At 43.4% G+C, this 20,150-nt stretch overlaps 1 pseudogene; it reads left to right on the forward strand.

Moving 5' to 3' along the window:
• Positions 1-16,008: 16,008 nt before the first annotated feature.
• On the forward strand, positions 16,009-17,361 carry LOC147971720 (uncharacterized; annotated as a pseudogene).
• Positions 17,362-20,150: the final 2,789 nt, after the last annotated feature.

A 20,150-nucleotide genomic window follows, 5' to 3' on the forward strand; every position in this document is an offset into this window, starting at 1 on the left:
CATTCCGGCGCTCCTATGTCCTTCGGTGTCCCTTTCTACCTCTTTTCGTGTGCGGGTGCTAAACGTTTTCGGATTGGACCGAGACTTGTCATGTGGCCTTGGTTTACTACCGGTAGACTGCCTGTCAAGTTTCGTGCCATTTGGACTTCGTTTGATACTCCAACGGTTAACCGAGGGACCGAAAAGGCCTCGTGTGTGTTGCAGCCCAACACCCCTCCAAAGTGGCCCAAAACCCACCAAAACCTCCTCCAACATCTAGATCGTTCGATCACGATCGCGTGGCCGAAAATCGCACCTCATTTGGAGCTTCCTGGCTCCCTCTACCCCTATATAAAGATCCCTACATTCCAAATCCGGGCGAAACCCTAGCAATTCTACCCCGCCGCCGCCGGACGGACATGTCCGCCCCGCCGCCGACCACTCCTGACGCGCCACGTCATCGCCGCGCGGCCCACTTCGCCGCGGATCCCGCCGGCCCGCGGAGCCCGCCCCGAGCAGCCGAGGCCCATCGACCGCGCCCGCCGCCTGGGAGAACCGCGCCGCCCCGCGCCTCTCGTCTTCATCGCCGGCGCCGCCCGCCACCGCTCCATCGCCGGCGACCGCCGACCCCGCTGCCGTTGACCTCCGCCGCGGCATGCCCCCTCGACGCCCGCGCCGCCCGAGCCGGCGCCAGCCACCGCCGCCTCGCCCTCGCCTTCCCTTGCCCGGGTCCATCCCCTTGCAGCTCCGGCCGGCCCCAAACTCCGGTGAGTTCGAAGATTCCGGCGAGTCTCCGGCAGCTACAGTACCGCCAGATCTCGATCCGGTCTACAGTGAACCCTAGATCTCGGATGACCTCTTCCCTAATCCCAGATATTTTATGCTACTTTGACGCATCATAACTTCCTCATCGCACCTCCGATTCGTGCGTGTAGCATATCAAAATGTTCGTCTCGAAGAGTACATCATTTCATCTCATTGCATCATTTTCATTTGAGCTCATCTTGATGCCCGAAATGATGTTGGAAGAGGGCTATGTAATGATAGTTTCAGATCTGTTTCAACAATTGCACTTTTGTCATTTTTGTCATGATTAATGTGTGCATGATATGATCCTGAGCTCTACACGAGTTTTGAAGTATGCCATGCCATCTTTACAGGGGTGTATGCCATGTATTTTTGTGATCTATATGGTGACTAGCACAAGCATGCAAAGTAGCTTACTTAATGTTGCTGATTTCAGGGACTTGGAAATATTCTAAGTCTTTGCCCTGTCAATATTTTTATGCCATATGTTCATGTTGTTTCCTAGTGATCCGTGCATCTTTTGAGCATGATCAGTAAGGATGTTTTGTAGATATTGTGGTGCTCTATCCATCCATGTCTTTGTTTGCATTTATGGAGCATCCTAGCTTGTGTCAATCGAGCTCTACTTTTGCTATAAAATGTTCCTGGCAGATTGTTAACATGTTAAGCAATTTTGCCAAGCTTGTTGTTGTTGATCCGTGCACGTTATGATGTTGTTCTTGCCATGTCTAGCTTCTATTCCATGTCTACTTGCTGGGTGTATGTTTAGTTTATCATGCAATGCCACGTGGTGAGTGCATTGAGCTCGTAAACATGCCTACTCGTTATCTGTTTTGCCATGCTCCAGTTTTTCACTAAGTCTGAATCTGTTTTCGTTAATTGCTATGTTCGCGTGGTTGCAATTGTATTTTCTGATCCCTTTTGGCTTATGGTCAGTAAGGGACTTTTGTTGTATGCTTTGAGTAGCTTCATTCCATGCCTTGGTTTTCCATGATAAGTTCATGTAGCATGTAGTTTTCATGCTCTAAAGATTGCTTCCTGATGTTAAATTCCTGACTTGTTATTTTCACTAAGTCTATAACCAGTAATTTTTTGCTCTTTTGCCATGCTTGTTTGAACCTGTTATTGAGTGAATTAGCCGTAGCTCAGTGTTCATCTTTTGTCAAGCATCATGAGTGAATCCCTGACATGTATTTTGTTGCTATGTTTGGGTGCAGTAGTTTGTTGTTCTTGATGCATTTAGATGGTCTCGTGCTGTTAATCGCAGACCGGTGCCATATTTGTTTTGCTTGTCATTTCCAAACCGTGCATCCGATTCCGGTGATCTTTATATCGATTTCGACCGAAATCAACTCACCTTTCCAGTGGAACTCTTAGATTTCCAAGATGAGGCCAGGTTCAATCATTCCTTTCCAAAGCATGCATATGCATCACATATCGCATCCCGCATATCATACCATGTTTGCATCATGTTGATTGAGCATTGCACGTGGTTGATTGTGTTCCTTTTTGCTTGTTGTTCTTGCTTTGGGTAGAGCCGGGAGACGAGTACGTGATCAAGGAGCCCGTTGAGTACGCTTACAAGGATCAAGACAACTCTGAGAACTTTGCAGGCAAGATGACCATACCCTCGAAATCACTTCTATCTTTGCTTGCTAGATGCTCGCTCTTTTGCTATGCCTATGCTACGATACCTACCACTTGCTTATCATGCCTCCCATATTGCCATGTCAAACCTCTAACCCACCATGTCCTAGCAAACCATTGTTTGGCTATGTTACCGCTTTGCTCAGCCCCTCTTATAGCGTTGCTAGTTGCAGGTGAAGATTTGGAGATCGTTCCTTGTTGGAACATGTTTATTGTTGGGATATCACCATATTATCTTATTTTATCTTAATGCACCTATATACTTGGTAAAGGGTGGAAGGCTCGGCCTTATGCCCAGTGTTTTGTTCCACTCTTGCCGCCCTAGTTTCCGTCATATCGGTGTTATGTTCCCGGATTTTGCGTTCCTTACATGGTTGGGTTATAATGGGAACCCCTTGACAGTTCGCCTTGAATGAAACTCCTCCAGCAATGCCCAACCTTGGTTTTACCATTTGCCTCCTAGCCTCTTTTTCCCTTGGGTTTCCGGAGCCCATGGGTCATCTTTATTAAACCCCCCGGGCCAGTGCTCCTCTGAGTGTTGGTCCAAAACAGAGCCACTTGCAGCGCCACCTCGGGGAAACTTGAGGGCTAGTTTTAGTTGTACGTAGTGTTCATCCGAGTGTGCCCTGAGAATGAGATATGTGCAGCTCCTATTGGGATTTGTCGGCACATTCGGGCGGTGTTGCTGGACTTGTTTTACCATTGTCGAGATGTCTTGTAACCGGGATTCTGAGTCTGATCGGATTGTCTTGGGAGAAGGAATATACTTTGTTGGCCGTGAGAGCTTGTGATGGGCTAAGTTGGGACACCCCTGCAGGGTTATGAACTTTCGAAAGCCGTGCCCGCGGTTATGGGCAGATGGGAATTTGTTAATGTCCGGTTGTAGAAAACCTGAAATTTAACTTAATTAAAATACATCAACCGCGTGTGTAACCGTGATGGTCTCTTCTCGGCGGAGTCCGAGAAGTGAACACGGTGTTGGAGTAATGCTTGACGTAGGTTGTTGTAGGATCACTTCTTGATCATAGTTGTTCGACCGTGCTTTTGCCTTCTCTTCCCACTCTCATTTGAGTATGTTAGCCACCATATATGCTAGTCGCTTGCTGCAGCTCCACATCATACCTTTATCTTACCTATAAGCTTAAATAGTCTTGATCGTGAGGGTGTGAGATTGCTGAGTCCCCGTGACTCACAGATTCCTTCCAAAACCAGATGCAGGGACCGATGATGCCATTCCAGATGATATGATCGAGCTCAAGTGGGAGTTCAATGAAGACTCTCGTCGTTACTACGTGTCTTTCCTAGATGATCAGTAGTGGTGCCCAGTTGGGGCGATCGGGGACTTTGTCGCATTTGGGGGTTGTTCTTCATTTTGGTTCCGTAGTCGGACCTTGAGTGTAATTGGATGAATGTAATGTTATTTATGTTATTTGTGTGATGTGGAGAGTGTAAGCCAACTATATATCTTTTCCCTTATTGTATTACATGGGTTGTTTGCGAAGATTACCTCACTTGCGACATTGCTTTCAATGCGGTTATGCCTCTAAGTCGTGCTTCGACACGTGGGAGATATAGTCGCATCGAGGGCGTTACAGTTGCTTAGGCTTTTTGGTTGTCCTTGAATATTACCTTGGGGTGCCTTGGGCATCCCCAAGCTTAGGCTCTTTCCACTCCTTATTCCATAGTCCATCCAATCTTTACCCAAAACTTGAAAACTTCACAACACAAAACTTAAAGTAGAAAACTCGTGAGCTCCGTTAGCGAAAGAAAACAAAACACCACTTCAAGGTACTGTAATGAACTCATTATTTATTTATATTGGTGTTAAACCTACTGTATTCCAACTTCTCTATGGTTTATAAACTATTTTACTAGCCATAGACTCATTAAAATAAGCAAACACCACATGAAAAACAGAATCTGTCAAAAACAGAACAGTCTGTAGTAATCTGTAACTAACGCAAACTTCTGGAACCCCAAAAATTCTAAAATAAATTTCTGGACCTGAGGAATTTATCTATTAATGATCTTCAAAAAAAATTATCTCAATATCTCTCTCCAATAAAAAATGGCAGCAATTCTCGTGAGCGCTAAAGTTTCTGTTTTTTACAGCAAGATCAACAAGACTTTCCCCAAGTCTTCCCAACGATTCTACTTGGCACAAACACTAATTAAACACATAAAACCACATCTAAACAGAGGCTAGATGAATTATTTATTACTAAACAGGAGCAAAAATTAAGGAACAAAAATAAAATTGGGTTGCCTCCCAACAAGCGCTATCGTTTAACGCCCCTAGCTAGGCATGATGATTTCAATGATGCTCACATAAAAGATAAGAATTGAAACATAAAGAGAGCATCATGAAGCATATTTCTAACACATTTAAGTCTAACCCACTTCCTATGCATAGGGATTTTGTGAGCAAACAACTTGTGGGAACAAGAATCAACTTGCACAGGAAGGTAAAACAAGCATAACTTCAAAATTTTAAGCACATAGAGAGGAAACTTGATATTATTGCAATTCCTACAAGCATATATTCCTCCCTCATAATAATTTTCAGTAGCATCATGAATGAATTCAACAATATAACCATCACCTAAAGCATTCTTTTCATGATCTACAAGCATAGAAATTTTATTACTCTTCACACAAGCAAAATTCTTCTCATGAATAATAGTGGGAGCAAGCTCAACAAAATAATTATCATGTGATTGAAAATTGAAATCAAGATGACAAGTTTTATTGTTATTATTATTCTTTAAAGCATACGTGTCATCACAATAATCATCATAGATAGGAGGCATGCTTTCATCATAATAAATTTGCTCATCAAAACTTGGGGGACAAAAAATATCATCTTCATCAAACATAGCTTCCCCAAGCTTGTGGCTTTGCATATCATTAGCATCATGGATATTCAAGGAATTCATACTAACAACATTGCAATCATGCTCATCATTCAAATATTTAGTGCCAAACATTTTATAGATTTCTTCTTCTAGCACTTGAGCACAATTATCCTTTCCATCATACTCACGAAAGATATTAAAAAGGTGAAGCGTATGAGACAAACTCAATTCCATATTTTTTATTGTTTTCTTTTATAAACTAAACTAGTGATAAAACAAGAAACTAAAAGACTCGATTGCAAGATCTAAAGATATAACTTCAAGCACTCACATCCCCGGGCGCCAGAAAAGAGCTTGATGTCTACTACACAACCTTCTTCTTGTAGACGTTGTTGGGCCTCCAAGTGCAGAGGTTTGTAGGACAGTAGCAAATTTCCCTCAAGTGGATGACCTAAGGTTTATCAATCCGTAGGAGGCATAGGATGAATATGGTCTCTCTCAAGCAACCCTGCAACCAAATAACAAAGAGTCTCTTGTGTCCCCAACACACCCAATATAATGGTAAATTGTATAGGTGCACTAGTTCGGCGAAGAGATGGTGATACAAGTGGTATATGGATAGTAGATAATAGTTTTTGTAATCTGAAAATATAAAAACAGCAAGGTAACTAATGATAAAAGTGAGCATAAACGGTATTGCAATGATAGTAAACAAGGCCTAGGGTTCATACTTTCACTAGTGCAAGTTTTCTCAACAATACTAACATAATTGGATCACATAACTATCCCTCAACATGCAACAAAGAGTCACTCCAAAGTCACTAATAGCGGAGAACAAACGAAGAGATTATGGTAGGGTATGAAACCACCTCAAAGTTATTCTTTCCAATCAATCCGTTGGGCTATTCCTATAAGTGTCACAAACAGCCCTAGAGTTCGTACTAGAATAACACCTTAAGACACAAAACAACCAAAACCCTAATGTCACCTAGATACTCCAATGTCACCTCAAGTATCCGTGGGTATGATTATACGATATGCGTCACACAATCTCAGATTCATCTATTCAACCAACACATAGAACCTCAAAGAGTGCCCCAAAGTTTCTACCGAAGAATCATGACGAAAACGTGTGCCAACCCCTATGCATAGGTTCATGGGCGGAACCCGCAAGTTGATCACCAAAATATACATCAAGTGAATCACGTGATATCCCATTGTCACCGCAGATACGCACGGCAAGACATACATCAAGTGTTCTCAAATCTTTAAATACTCAATCCAATAAGATTACGTCAAGAGGAAAACTCAATCCATTACAAGAGAGTAGAGGGGGAGAAACATCATAGGATCCAACTATAACAGCAAAGCTCGCGATACATCAAGATCATGCCAAATCAAGAACACGAGAGAGAGAGAGAGATCAAACACATAGCTACTAGTACATACCCTCAGCCCCAAGGGAGAACTACTCCCTCCTCGTCATGGAGAGCACCGGGATGATGAAGATGGCCATCGGAGAGGGATTGCCCCCTCCGGCAGGGTGCCAGAACGGGTCTAGATTGGCTTTCGGTGGCTACAGAGGCTTCTGGCGACGGAACTCCCGATCTATTGTGCTCTCGGATGTTTTTAGGGTATATGGAGATATATAGGCGGAAGAAGTACGTCATGGAGGAAATATGCCCTAGAGGCAATAATACAGTTATTATTTATTTCCTTATATCATGATAAATGTTTATTATTCATGCTAGAATTGTATTAACCGGAAACATAATACATGTGTGAATACATAGACAAACAGAGTGTCACTAGTATGCCTCTACTTGACTAGCTCGTTGATTGAAGATGGTTATGTTTCCTAACCATATACATGAGTTGTCATTTGATTAACGGGATCACATCATTAGGAGAATGATGTGATTGACTTGACCCATTCCGTTAGCTTAGCACTTGATCGTTTTAGTTTGTTGCTATTGCTTTCTTCATAACTTATACATGTTCCTATGACTATGAGATTATGCAACTCCCGTTTACCGTAGGAACACTTTGTGTGCTACCAAACATCACAACGTAACTGGGTGTTTATAAAGGTGCCCTACAGGTGTCTCCAAAGGTACTTGTTGGGTTGGCGTATTTCGAGATTAGGATTTGTCACTCCGATTGTCGGAGAGGTATCTCTGGGCCCTCTCGGTAATGCACATCACTTAAGCCTTGCAAGCATTGCAACTAAATGAGTTAGTTGCAGAATGATGTATTACGGAACGAGTAAAGAGACTTGCAGGTAACGAGATTGAACTAGGTATTGAGATACCGATGATCGAATCTCGGGCAAGTAACATACCGATGACAAAGGGAACAACGTATGTTGTTATGCGGTCTGACCGAAAAAGATCTTCGTAGAATATGTGGGAGACAACATGCGCATCCAGGTTCCGCTATTGGTTATTGACCGGAGACATGTCTCGGTCATGTCTACATAGTTCTTGAACCCGTAGGGTCCGCACGCTTAACGTTTTGATGTTTATATTATGAGTTTATGAGTTTTGATGTACCGAAGGTTGTTCGGAGTCCGAGATGTGATCATGGACATGACGAGGAGTCTCGAAATGGTCGAGACATGAAGATTGATATATTGGACGACTATATTCGGACACCGGAATGGTTCCGGGGGTTATCGGATATATACCGAAGTACTGGGGGGTTACCGGAACCCCCCCGGGGGTTATTGGGCCTCATGGGCCCAAAGTAGTGGAAGAGGAGAGGCAGCAGGAGGTGGCGCGCAGCCCCCCTTGCCCCAATCCGAATTGGAAAAGGGAAGGGGGCGCGGCCCCCCTTCTCCTTCCTTCTCTCCACCTCCTCCTTCCCCCTTCTCCTAGTTGGAATAGGAAAGGGGGGCAAAACCTACTTGGAGTAGGATTGCCCCCCCTTGGGCGCGCCTCCTCCTCTTGGCTGGCCCCCTCCTCCTCCACTCCTTTATATACGTGGCCAGGGGCACCCCATAGACACAATAATTGATCTCTTGATCGCTTAGCCGTGTGCGGTGCCCCCTTCCACCATAATCCACCTCGATCATATCGTAGCGGTGCTTAGGCGAAGCCCTGCGACGGTAGAACATCATCATCGTCACCACACCGTCGTGCTGACGGAACTCTCTCGTGAAGCTCTACTGGATTGGAGTTCGCGGGACGTCATTGAGCTGAACGTGTGCTGAACTCGGAGGTGCCGTGCGTTCAGTACTTGGATCGGTCGGATCGTGAAGACGTACGACTACATCAACCGCGTTGTGCTAGACGCTTCCGCTTTCGATCTACGAGGGTACGTAGACAACACTCTCCCCTCTTGTTGCTATGCATCACCATGATCTTGCGTGTGCGTAGGAATTTTTTTGAAATTACTATGTTCCCCAACAGTGGCATCCGAGCTAGGTTTTATGCGTTGATGTTGTATACACGAGTAGAACACAAGTGAGTTGTGGGCGATATAAGTCATACTGCTTACCAGCATGTCATACTTCGGTTTGGCGGTATTGTTGGATGAAGCGGCCCAGACCGACATTACGCATACGCTTACGCGAGACTGGTTCTACCGACGTGCTTTGCACACAGGTGGCTGGCGGGTGTCAGTTTCTCCAACTTTAGTTGAACCAAGTGTGGCTACGCCCGGTCCTTGCGAAGGTTAAAACAGCATCAACTTGACAAACTATCGTTGTGGTTTTGATGCGTAGGTAAGAACGGTTCTTGCTCAGCCCGTAGCAGCCACGTAAAACTTGCAACAACAAAGTAGAGGACGTCTAACTTGTTTTTGCAGGGCATGTTGTGATGTGATATGGTCAAGACATGATGCTAAATTTTATTGTATGAGATGATCATGTTTTGTAACCGAGTTATCGGCAACTGGCAGGAGCCATATGGTTGTCGCTTTATTGTATGCAATGCAATCGCCCTGTAATGTTTTACTTTATCACTAAGCGGTAGCGATAGTCGTGGAAGCATAAAATTGGCGAGACGACAACGATGCTACGATGGAGATCAAGGTGTCATGCCGGTGACGATGGTGATCATGAAGGTGCTTCGGAGATGGAGATCACAAGCACAAGATGATGATGGCCATATCATATCACTTATATTGATTGCATGTGATGTTTATCTTTTATGCATCTTATCTTGCTTTGATTGACGGTAGCATTATAAGATGATCTCTCACTAAATTTCAAGATAAAAGTGTTCTCCCTGAGTATGCACCATTGCCAAAGTTCGTCGTGCCCAGACACCACGTGATGATCGGGTGTGATAAGCTCTACGTCCATCTACAACGGGTGCAAGCCAGTTTTTGCACACGCAGAATACTCAGGTTAAACTTGACGAGCCTAGCATATGCAGATATGGCCTCGGAACACTGAGACCGAAAGGTCGAGCGTGAATCATATAGTAGATATGATCAACATATTGATGTTCACCATTGAAAGCTACTCCATTTCATGTGATGATCGGTTATGGTTTAGTTGATTTGGATCACGTGATAACTTAGAAGATTAGAGGGATGTCTTTCTAAGTGGGAGTTCTTAAGTAATATGATTAATTGAACTTAAATTTATCATGAACTTAGTACCTGATAGTATTTTGCTTGTCTATGTTTGATTGTAGATAGATGGCCCGCGCTGTTGTTCCGTTGAATTTTAATGCGTTCCTTGAGAAAGCAAAGTTGAAAGATGATGGTAGCAATTACACGGACTGGGTCCGTAACTTATGGATTATCCTCATTGCTGCATAGAAGAATTATGTCCTGGAAGCACCGCTGGGTGCCAGGCCTGCTGCAGGAGGAACACCAGATGTTATGAACATCTGGCAAAGCAAAGCTGATGACTACTCAATAGTTCAGTGTACCATGCTTTACGGCTTAGAATCGGGACTTCAACGACGTTTTGAACGTCATGGAGCATATGAGATGTTCCAGGAGTTGAAGTTAACATTTCAAGCAAATGCCCGAATTGAGAGATATGAAGTCTCCAATAAGTTCTATAGCTTCAAGATGGAGGAGAATAGTTCTATCAGTGAACATATACTCAAAATGTCTGGGTATCATAATCACTTGACTCAACTGGGAGTTAATCTTCCTGTTGATAGTGTCATTGACAGAGTTCTTCAATCACTGCCACCAAGCTACAAGAGCTTCGTGATGAACTATAACATGCAAGGGATGGATAAGACGATTCCCGAGCTCTTCGCAATGCTAAAGGCTGCGGAGGTAGAAATCAAGAAGGAGCATCAAGTGTTGATGGTCAATAAGACCGCTAGTTTCAAGAAAAAGGGCAAAGGGAAGAAGAAGGGGAACTTCAAGAAGAAGAACAAGCAAGTTGCTGCTCAGGAGAAGAAACCCAAGTCTGGACCTAAGCCTGAAACTGAGTGCTTCTACTGCAAGCAGACTGGTCACTGGAAGCGGAACTGCCCCAAGTATTTGGTGGATAAGAAGGATGGCAAGGTGAACAAAGGTATATGTGATATACGTGTTATTGATGTGTACCTTACTAGAGCTTGCAGTAGCACCTGGGTATTTGATACTGGTTCCGTTGCTAATATTTGCAACTCGAAATAGGGACTACGGATTAAGCGAACACTGTCCAAGGACGAGGTGACGATGCGCGTGGGAAATGGTTCCAAAGTCGATGTGATCGCGGTCGGCACGCTACCTCTACATCTACCTTCGGGATTAGTTTTAGACCTAAATAATTGTTATTTGGTGCCAGCGTTGAGCATGGACATTATATCTGGATCTTGTTTGATGCGAGACGGTTATTCATTTAAATCAAAGAATAATGGTTGTTCTATTTATATGAGTAATATCTTTTATGGTCATGCACCCTTGAAGAGTGGTCTATTTTTGATGAATCTCGATAGTAGTGATACACATATTCATAATGTTGAAGCCAAAAGATGCAGAGTTGATAATGATAGTGCAACTTATTTGTGGCACTGCCGTTTAGGTCATATCAGTGTAAAGCGCATGAAGAAACTCCATACTGATGGACTTTTGGAACCACTTGATTATGAATCACTTGGTACTTGCGAACCGTGCCTCATGGGAAAGATGACTAAAACGCCGTTCTCCGGTACTATGGAGAGAGCAACAGATTTGTTGGAAATCATACATACAGATGTATGTGGTCCGATGAATGTTGAGGCTCGTGGCAGATATCGTTATTTTCTCACCTTCACAGATGATTTAAGCAGATATGGGTATATCTACTTGATGAAACATAAGTCTGAAACATTTGAAAAGTTCAAGAATTTCAGAGTGAAGTTGAAAATCATCGTAACAAGAAAATAAAGTTTCTACGATCTGATCGTGGAGGAGAATATTTGAGTTACGAGTTTGGTCTACATTTGAAACAAAGCGGAATAGTTTCGCAACTCACGCCGCCCGGAACACCATAGCGTAATGGTGTGTCCGAATGTCGTAATCATACTTTACTAGATATGGTGCGATCTATGATGTCTCTTACTGATTTACCGCTATCGTTTTGGGGTTATGCTTTAGAGACTGCCGCATTCACGTTAAATAGGGCACCATCGAAATCCGTTGAGACGACGCCTTATGAACTGTGGTTTGGCAAGAAACCAAAGTTGTCGTTTCTTAAAGTTTGGGGCTGCGATGCTTATGTGAAAAAGCTTCAACCTGATAAGCTTGAACCCAAATCGGAGAAATGTGTCTTCATAGGATACCCAAAGGAGACTGTTGGGTATACCTTCTATCACAGATCCGAAGGCAAGACATTCGTTGCTAAGAATGGATCCTTTCTAGAGAAGGAGTTTCTCTCGAAAGAAGTGAGTGGGAGGAAAGTGGAACTTGATGAGGTAGCCGTACCTACTCCCTTATTGGAAAGTAGCTCATCATAGAAACCGGTTCCTGTGACAACTATACCAATTAGTGAGGAAGTTAATGATGATGATCATGAAACTTCAGATCAAGTTATTACTGAACCTCGTAGATCAACCAGAGTAAGATCCGCGCCAGAGTGGTACGGTAATCCTGTTTTGGAAGTCATGCTACTGGATCATGATGAACCTACGAACTATGAAGAAGCGATGGTGAGCCCAGATTCCGCAAAATGGCTTGAAGCCATGAAATCTGAGATGGGATCCATGTATGAGAACAAAGTGTGGACTTTGGTTGACTTGCCCATTGATCGGCAAGCAATTGAGAATAAATGGATCTTCAATAAGAAGACTGACGCTGACGGTAATGTTACTGTCTACAAAGCTCGACTTGTTGCGAAAGGGTTTTGACAAGTTCAAGGGATTGACTACGATGAGACCTTCTCACCCGTAGCGATGCTTAAGTCTGTCCGAATCATGTTAGCGATTGCCGCATTTTATGATTATGAAATTTGGCAGATGGATGTAAAAACTGCATTCCTGAATGGATTTCTGGAAGAAGAGTTGTATATGATGCAACCGGAAGGTTTTGTCGATCCAAAGGGAGCTAACAAAGTGTGCAAGCTCCAGCGATCCATTTATGGACTGGTGCAAGCCTCTCGGAGTTGGAATAAATGCTTTGATAATGTGATCAAAGCATTTGGTTTTATACAGACTTTTGGAGAAGCCTACATTAACAAGAAAGTGAGTGGGAGCTCGGTAGCATTTCTAATATTATATGTGGATGACATATTATTGATTGGAAACGATATAGAATTTCTGGATAGCATAAAGGGATACTTGAATAAGAGTTTTTCAATGAAAGACCTCGGTGAAGCTGCTTACATATTGGGCATTAAGATCTATAGAGATAGATCAAGACGCTTAATTGGACTTTCACAAAGCACATACCTTGACAAAGTTTTGAAGAAGTTCAAAATGGATCAAGCAAATAAAGGGTTCTTGCCTGTGTTACAAGGTGTGAAGTTGAGTAAGACTCAATGTCCGACCACTGCAGAAGATAGAGAGAAAATGAAAGATGTTCCCTATGCTTCAACCATAGGCTCTGTCATGTATGCAATGTTGTGTACCAGACCTGATGTGTGCCTTGCTATAAGTCTAGCAGGGAGGTACCAAAGTAATCCAGGAGTGGATCACTGGACAGCGGTCAAGAACATCCTGAAGTACCTGAAAAGGACTAAGGATATGTTTCTCGTTTATGGAGGTGATAAAGAGCTCATCGTAAATGGTTACGTTGATGCAAGCTTTGACACTGATCCGGACGATTCTAAATCGCAAACCGGATACGTGTTTACATTGAATGGTGGAGCTGTCAGTTGGTGCAGTTCTAAACAAAGCGTCGTGGCGGGATCTACATGTGAAGCGGAGTACATAGCTGCTTCGGAAGCAGCAAATGAAGGAGTCTGGATGAAGGAGTTCATATCCGATCTAGGTGTCATACCTAGTGCATCGGGTCCAATGAAAATCTTTTGTGACAATACTGGAGTAATTGCCTTAGCGAAGGAATCCAGATTTCACAAGAGAACCAAGCACATCAAGAGACGCTTCAATTCCATCTGGGATTTAGTCCAGGTGGGAGACATAGAAATTTGCAAGATACATACGGATCTAAATGTTGCAGACCCGTTGACTAAGCCTCTTCCACGAGCAAAACATGATCAACACCAAGGCTCCATGGGTGTTAGGATCATCATAGTGTAATCTAGATTATTGGCTCTAGTGCAAGTGGGAGACTGAAGGAAATATGCCCTAGAGGCAATAATAAAGTTATTATTTATTTCCTTATATCATGATAAATTTTTATTATTCATGCTAGAATTGTATTAATCGGAAACATAATACATGTGTGAATACATAGACAAACAGAGTGTCACTAGTATGCCTCTACTTGACTAGCTCATTGATCGAAGATGGTTATGTTTCCTAACCATAGACATGAGTTGTCATTTGATTAACGGGATCACATAATTAGGAGAATGATGTGATAGACTTGACCAATTCCGTTAGCTTAGCACTTGATCGTTTTAGTTTGTTGCTATTGCTTTCTTCATAACTTATACATGTTCCTATGACTATGATATTATGCAACTCCTGTTTACCGGAGGAACACTTTGTGTGCTACCAAACGTCACAACGTAACTGGGTGATTATAAAGGTGTTCTACAGGTGTCTCCAAAGGTACTTGTTGGGTTGGCGTATTTCGAGATTAGGATTTGTCACTCCGATTGTCGGAGAGGTATCTCTGGGCCCTCTCGGTAATGCACATCACTTAAGCCTTGCAAGCATTGCAACTAAATGAGTTAGTTGCGGAATGATGTATTACGAAACGAGTAAAGAGACTTGCCGGTAACGAGATTGAACTAGGTATTGAGATACCGACGATCGAATCTCGGGCAAGTAACATACTGATGACAAAGGGAACAACGTATGTTGTTGTGCGGTCTGACCGAAAAAGATCTTCGTAGAATATGTGGGAGCCAATATGAGCATCCAGGTTCCGCTATTGGTTATTGACCGGAGACATGTCTCGGTCATGTCTACATAGTTCTCGAACCCGTAGGGTCCGCACGCTTAACGTTTCGATGCTAGTTATATTATGAGTTTATGAGTTTTGATGTACCGAAGGTTGTTCGGAGTCCCGGATGTGATCGCGGACATGACGAGGAGTCTCGAAATGGTCGAGACATGAAGATTGATATATTGGACGACTATATTCGGACACCGGAATGGTTCCGGGGGTTATCGGATATATACCGGAGTACCAGGGGTTACCGGAACCCCCCGGGGGTTATTGGGCCTCATGGGCCCAAAGTAGTGGAAGAGGAGTGGCAGTAGGAGGTGGCGCGCAGCCCCCCTTGCCCCAATCCGAATTGGAAAAGGGAAGGGGGCGCGGCCCCCCTTCTCCTTCCTTCTCTCCACCTCCTCCTTCCCCCTTCTCCTAGTTGGAATAGGAAAGGGGGCAAAACCTACTTGGAGTAGGATTGCCCCCCCTTGGGCGCGCCTCCTCCTCTTGGCCGGCCCCCTCCTCCTCCACTCCTTTATATACGTGGCCAGGGGGCACCCCATAGACACAACAATTGATCTCTTGATCTCTTAGCCGTGTGCGGTGCCCCCTTCCACCATAATCCACCTCGATCATATCGTAGCGGTGCTTAGGCGAAGCCCTGTGATGGTAGAACATCATCATCGTCACCACGCCGTCGTGCTGATGGAACTCTCCCATGAAGCTCTACTGGATTGGAGTTCGCGGGACGTCATCGAGCGGAACGTGTGCTGAACTCGGAGGTGCCGTGCGTTCGATACATGGATCGGTCGGATCGTGAAGACGTACGACTACATCAACCGCGTTGTGCTAAATGCTTCCGCTTTCGGTCTACGAGGGTACGTAGACAACACTCTCCCCTCTCGTTGCTATGCATCACCATGATCTTGCGTGTGCGTAGGATTTTTTTTAAAATTACTACGTTCCCCAACACGTCAGGGGGGGCCACGAGGGGCCCATGAGGGTGGAGGGCGCGCCTAGGGGGGTGGGCGCGCCCCCTACCTCGTGGCCTCCTCAAAGCCTCCCTTACGTGCACTTCAAGTCTTCTGGGCTTCTTTCCTTCCAAAAATGGGTTCCGTGAAGTTTCAGGTCAATTGGACTCCGTTTGGTTTTCCTTTTCTTCGAAACCCTAAAATAAGGTAAAAACAGAAACTAGCACTGGGCTCTGGGTTAATAGGTTAGTCCCAAAAATGATATAAAAGTGTATAATAAAGCCCATAAACATCCAAACAGTAGGTAATATAGCATGGAGCAATCAAAAATTATAGATACGTTGGAGACGTATCACATCTTATTCTCATTGTTAGGGCTAGCATTTGGTTTATTGCTAGTAGTGATTGACATGGATATGATGCAGTTTGCTTATGATTTCGATTGCATGACTAGTCTCAACGAATTGTTGCTAGTTTCTAGTTTCACCACTATATTGCTATTCATGTTTTATCCACTATTTTTTGGGTTAAATTAAACGGGAAAATGCCTAATTATTCAACATTCCAAAAAACCTAATGTGTACACGCAATTTTCTCCAATTGCATTTGCTGCAACTCTTAATCCTTCAGTGTTCGAGAGTGTGAACTATAAGAGGTGGCGTGCGAGGGAAGTTCTTTGGATTACCACCATGAACTGTTTTCACGCCTTAAGGGCAAGCCAGAGGGAGAGCTAACTAATGAGCAGGAGCAAGCTTTCTAGGCTACGGACACCCTCTTCCGAGGTGCTGTTCTGAGTGTTCTTGGCGACAAGATTGTCAACCCCTTCATGACCATCATGGTCGGTAAGGGTATGTTGGATGCGCTTGAGGCCAAATTTGGAGTCACAGACGCAGGAAGTGAATTGTACGTCACAGAGCAATATCATGACTACAAAAATGACTGATGACCGCTCCGTTGTAGAGCAGGCTCATGAGATTCAGTCACTCATGAAAGAACTTGAGCATCTTAATTGTGTGTTACCGGACAAATTCATTGCCGGAGGCATCATTGCCAAGCTTCCTCCTTCATGGAGGAATTTTGCTACCTCTCTGAGGCATAAGAGGCAAGAGTTTACTGTTGTCAATCTAATTGGCACTCTTGCTGTAGAAGAGAAGGCGAGGGCAAAAGACACATGTGCTCGTTTCCATGAGGGGAATTCTAGTGCCAATTTGGTTCAAAAGAGAAATTTCCAAACCCACAAACCCAAGAACAAAAACAACTATGCGGGAAAAGGAAAATTTGATGGCAAGTACAAAGCCCCACAACCTGTCAACTTCAAGAAGAAGAAGGAGACTTACAAGAAGAAAGGAAAGTGCCATGTATGTGGCAGTGAAAAACATTGGGCTTCATCCTGCAAGGACCGCTGGGACATGCGTCAGAATGAGAACAATGGCAAGATCGCTAATGTTGTTATTGGCGATGTTGAGATGAAAGATGTCGGGTATGGTAAATTTCCTACCATTTTTTCAGTATGTCATTCTCCTGATTGGTGGATTGACACCGGTGCCAATGTCCATGTGTGTTCTGACATAAACATGTTTTCTTCTTATCAGATTGCAAGAACTACACCCGTGCTGATGGAAAATGAGAACATGCTTCTGTTCATGGTGTTGGTACGGTCGATCTGAAGTTTACTTTGGGAAAGATCATGTGGCTAAAGAACGTGCAACATGTCCCTGCTATAAATAAAAATCTCGTCAATGGTTCTCGTTTGTGTCGAGATGGTTATAAATTTGTATTTGAGTCCAATAAGGTTGCAGGATCTAAGTGTGGACAATTTGTTGGGAAGGGCTATGAGAACGGAGGCTTGTTCCGCTTATCTTTGTCAGAATTTTGCACTAAAGCTATTAATCATGTTTGCAGTGAAACTGAATCAAATGTTTGGCATTCACGACTTTGTCATATTAACTTTGGTGTCATGACGCGGCTAGCAAATTTGAGTTCAATCCTAAAATTCACAATTGTCAAAGGTTCTACGTGCCAAGTGTGTGTGTGCAAGAAAAGCAACCTCGCGAGTCTCATACGACTGCTGAAGAGAGGAATTTGGCACCACTTGAACTCATACATTCAGATCTTTGCGAGATGAATGGTGTGTTGACAAAAGGTGGAAATAGATATTTCATGACTTCGATCGATGACCCTACTAGATATTTCATGATTTATCTATTGAAAACAAAAGATGAGGCTTGACACGTCTCCGTCGTATCTACTTTTCCAAACACTTTTGCCCTTGTTTTGGACTCTAACTTGCATGATTTGAATGGAACTAACCCGGACTGACGTTGTTTTCAGCAGAGTTGCCATGGTGTTATTTTTGTGCAGAAATAAAAGTTCTTGGAATGACCTGAAAATCAACGGAGAATTATTTTGGAATATATAAAAAAATACTAGAAGAAAGATCCACGTCAGGGGGCCCACCACCTGTCCACGAGGGTGGGGGCACGCCCTACCCCCCTGTGCGTGCCCCCTGCCTCGTGGGCCCCTGATGGTCCACCGACCTCAACCTTGACTCCATATATTCACTTTCGGGGAGAAAAAAATTAGGGAGAAGGATTCATCGCGTTTTACGATATGGAGCCACCGCCAAGCCCTAAACTCTCTTGGGAGGGCTGATCTGGAGTCCCTTCGAGGCTCTGAAGAGGGGAATCCGTCGCCATCGTCATCATCAACCTTCCTCCATCACCAATTTCATGATGCTCACCGCCGTGCATGAGTAATTCCATCATAGGCTTGCTGGATGGTGATGGGTTGGATGAGATTTATCATGTAATCAAGTTAGTTTTGTTAGGGTTTGATCTCTACTATCCACTATGTTTTGAGATTGATGTTGCTATGACTTTGCTATGCTTAATGCTTGTCACTAGGGCCCGAGTGCCATGATTTCAGATCTGAACCTATTATTTTTTCATCAATATATGAGAGTTCTTGATCCTATCTTGCATGTCTATAGTCACCTATTATGTGTTATGATTCGTTAACCCCGAAGTGACAATAATCGGGATACTTACCGGTGATGACCGTAGTTTGAGGAGTTCATGTATTCACTATGTGTTAATGCTTTGGTCCGGTACTCTATTAAAAGGAGGCCTTAATATCCCTTAGTTTTCAATAGGACCCCGCTGCCACGGGAGGGCAGGACAAAAGATGTCATGCAAGTTCTTTTCCATAAGCATGTATGACTATATTCGGAATACATGCCTACATTATATTGATGAACTGGAGCTAGTTCTGTGTCATCCTAGATTATGACTGTTACATGATCAATCGCATCCGGCATAATTCTCCATCACCGATCCAATGCCTACGAGCTTTTCCTATATTGTTCTTCGCTTATTTACTTTTTCGCTGCTACTGTTACAATCGCTATAAAACCCAAAATATTACTTTTGCTACCGTTACCTTTTGCTATCGTTACCACTACTATCATATTACTTTGCTACTAAACACTTTGCTGCAGATATTAAGTTTCCAGGTGTGGTTGAATTGACAACTCAGCTGCTAATACTTGAGAATATTCTTTGGCTCCCCTTGTGTCGAATCAATAAATTTGGGTTGAATACTCTACCCTCGAAAACTGTTGCAATCCCCTATACTTGTGGGTTATCAAGAACATTTTCTGCGCCGTTGCCAGGGAGCATAGCTCTATTCTTTGAGTCACTTGGGATTTATATCTGTTTATCATTATGAAGAACTTGAAAGATCAAAGAACCAAGATTTTTCCCTCAACTACGAGGGGAGGTAAGGAACTGCCATCTAGCTCTGCACTTGATTCACCTTCTGTTTTGAGTAAGCTTGCAACACCTAAACCTGCTTCTGCTATTAATTCTGATATGTCGCATGTTATTGATGATGCCACTTCTGCTATGCATGATACTTATGATGAAACTACTTCTATGCTTGATACTACTGTGCCACTTGGTGAATTTCTTGATGAACAACTTGCTAGGGCTGGAGAGAATGAAATTATTAGAACTAATAATATTGATGATGAAGATTCTCCCCCTAGATGTGAATTACCTGTTGTTCCCGAGGGTTATGTTATGGATGAAGAAACTGCTAGAGACTTTCTTGCTTGCAATGATAGAAGTGATCTTAAGAAATTATTAGCTAAGCTTAAAGAAAAGTCTTTGAATGCTAGAATGAAATATGACCTTGCTTATGCTACTTCACCTATCTTTATTACCGATAAGGATTATGATTTCTCTGTTGATCCTGAGTTAATTACTTTGGTTAAATCTGATCCTTTCTATGGCTATGAATCTGAAACGGTTGTGGCACATCTTACTAAATTAAATGATATAGCTACCCTGTTCACTAATGATGAGAAAACTCGCTATTATTATATCCTTAAATTATTTCCGTTCTCATTAAAGGGTGATGCTAAGATATGGTTTAATTCTCTTGATCCTGGTTGTGT

Source organism: Triticum urartu, chromosome 5A (genome assembly GCF_056163025.1).
Source record: "Triticum urartu cultivar PI428250 chromosome 5A, HENAU_Tu73, whole genome shotgun sequence".
Lineage (NCBI taxonomy): Eukaryota > Viridiplantae > Streptophyta > Magnoliopsida > Poales > Poaceae > Triticum > Triticum urartu.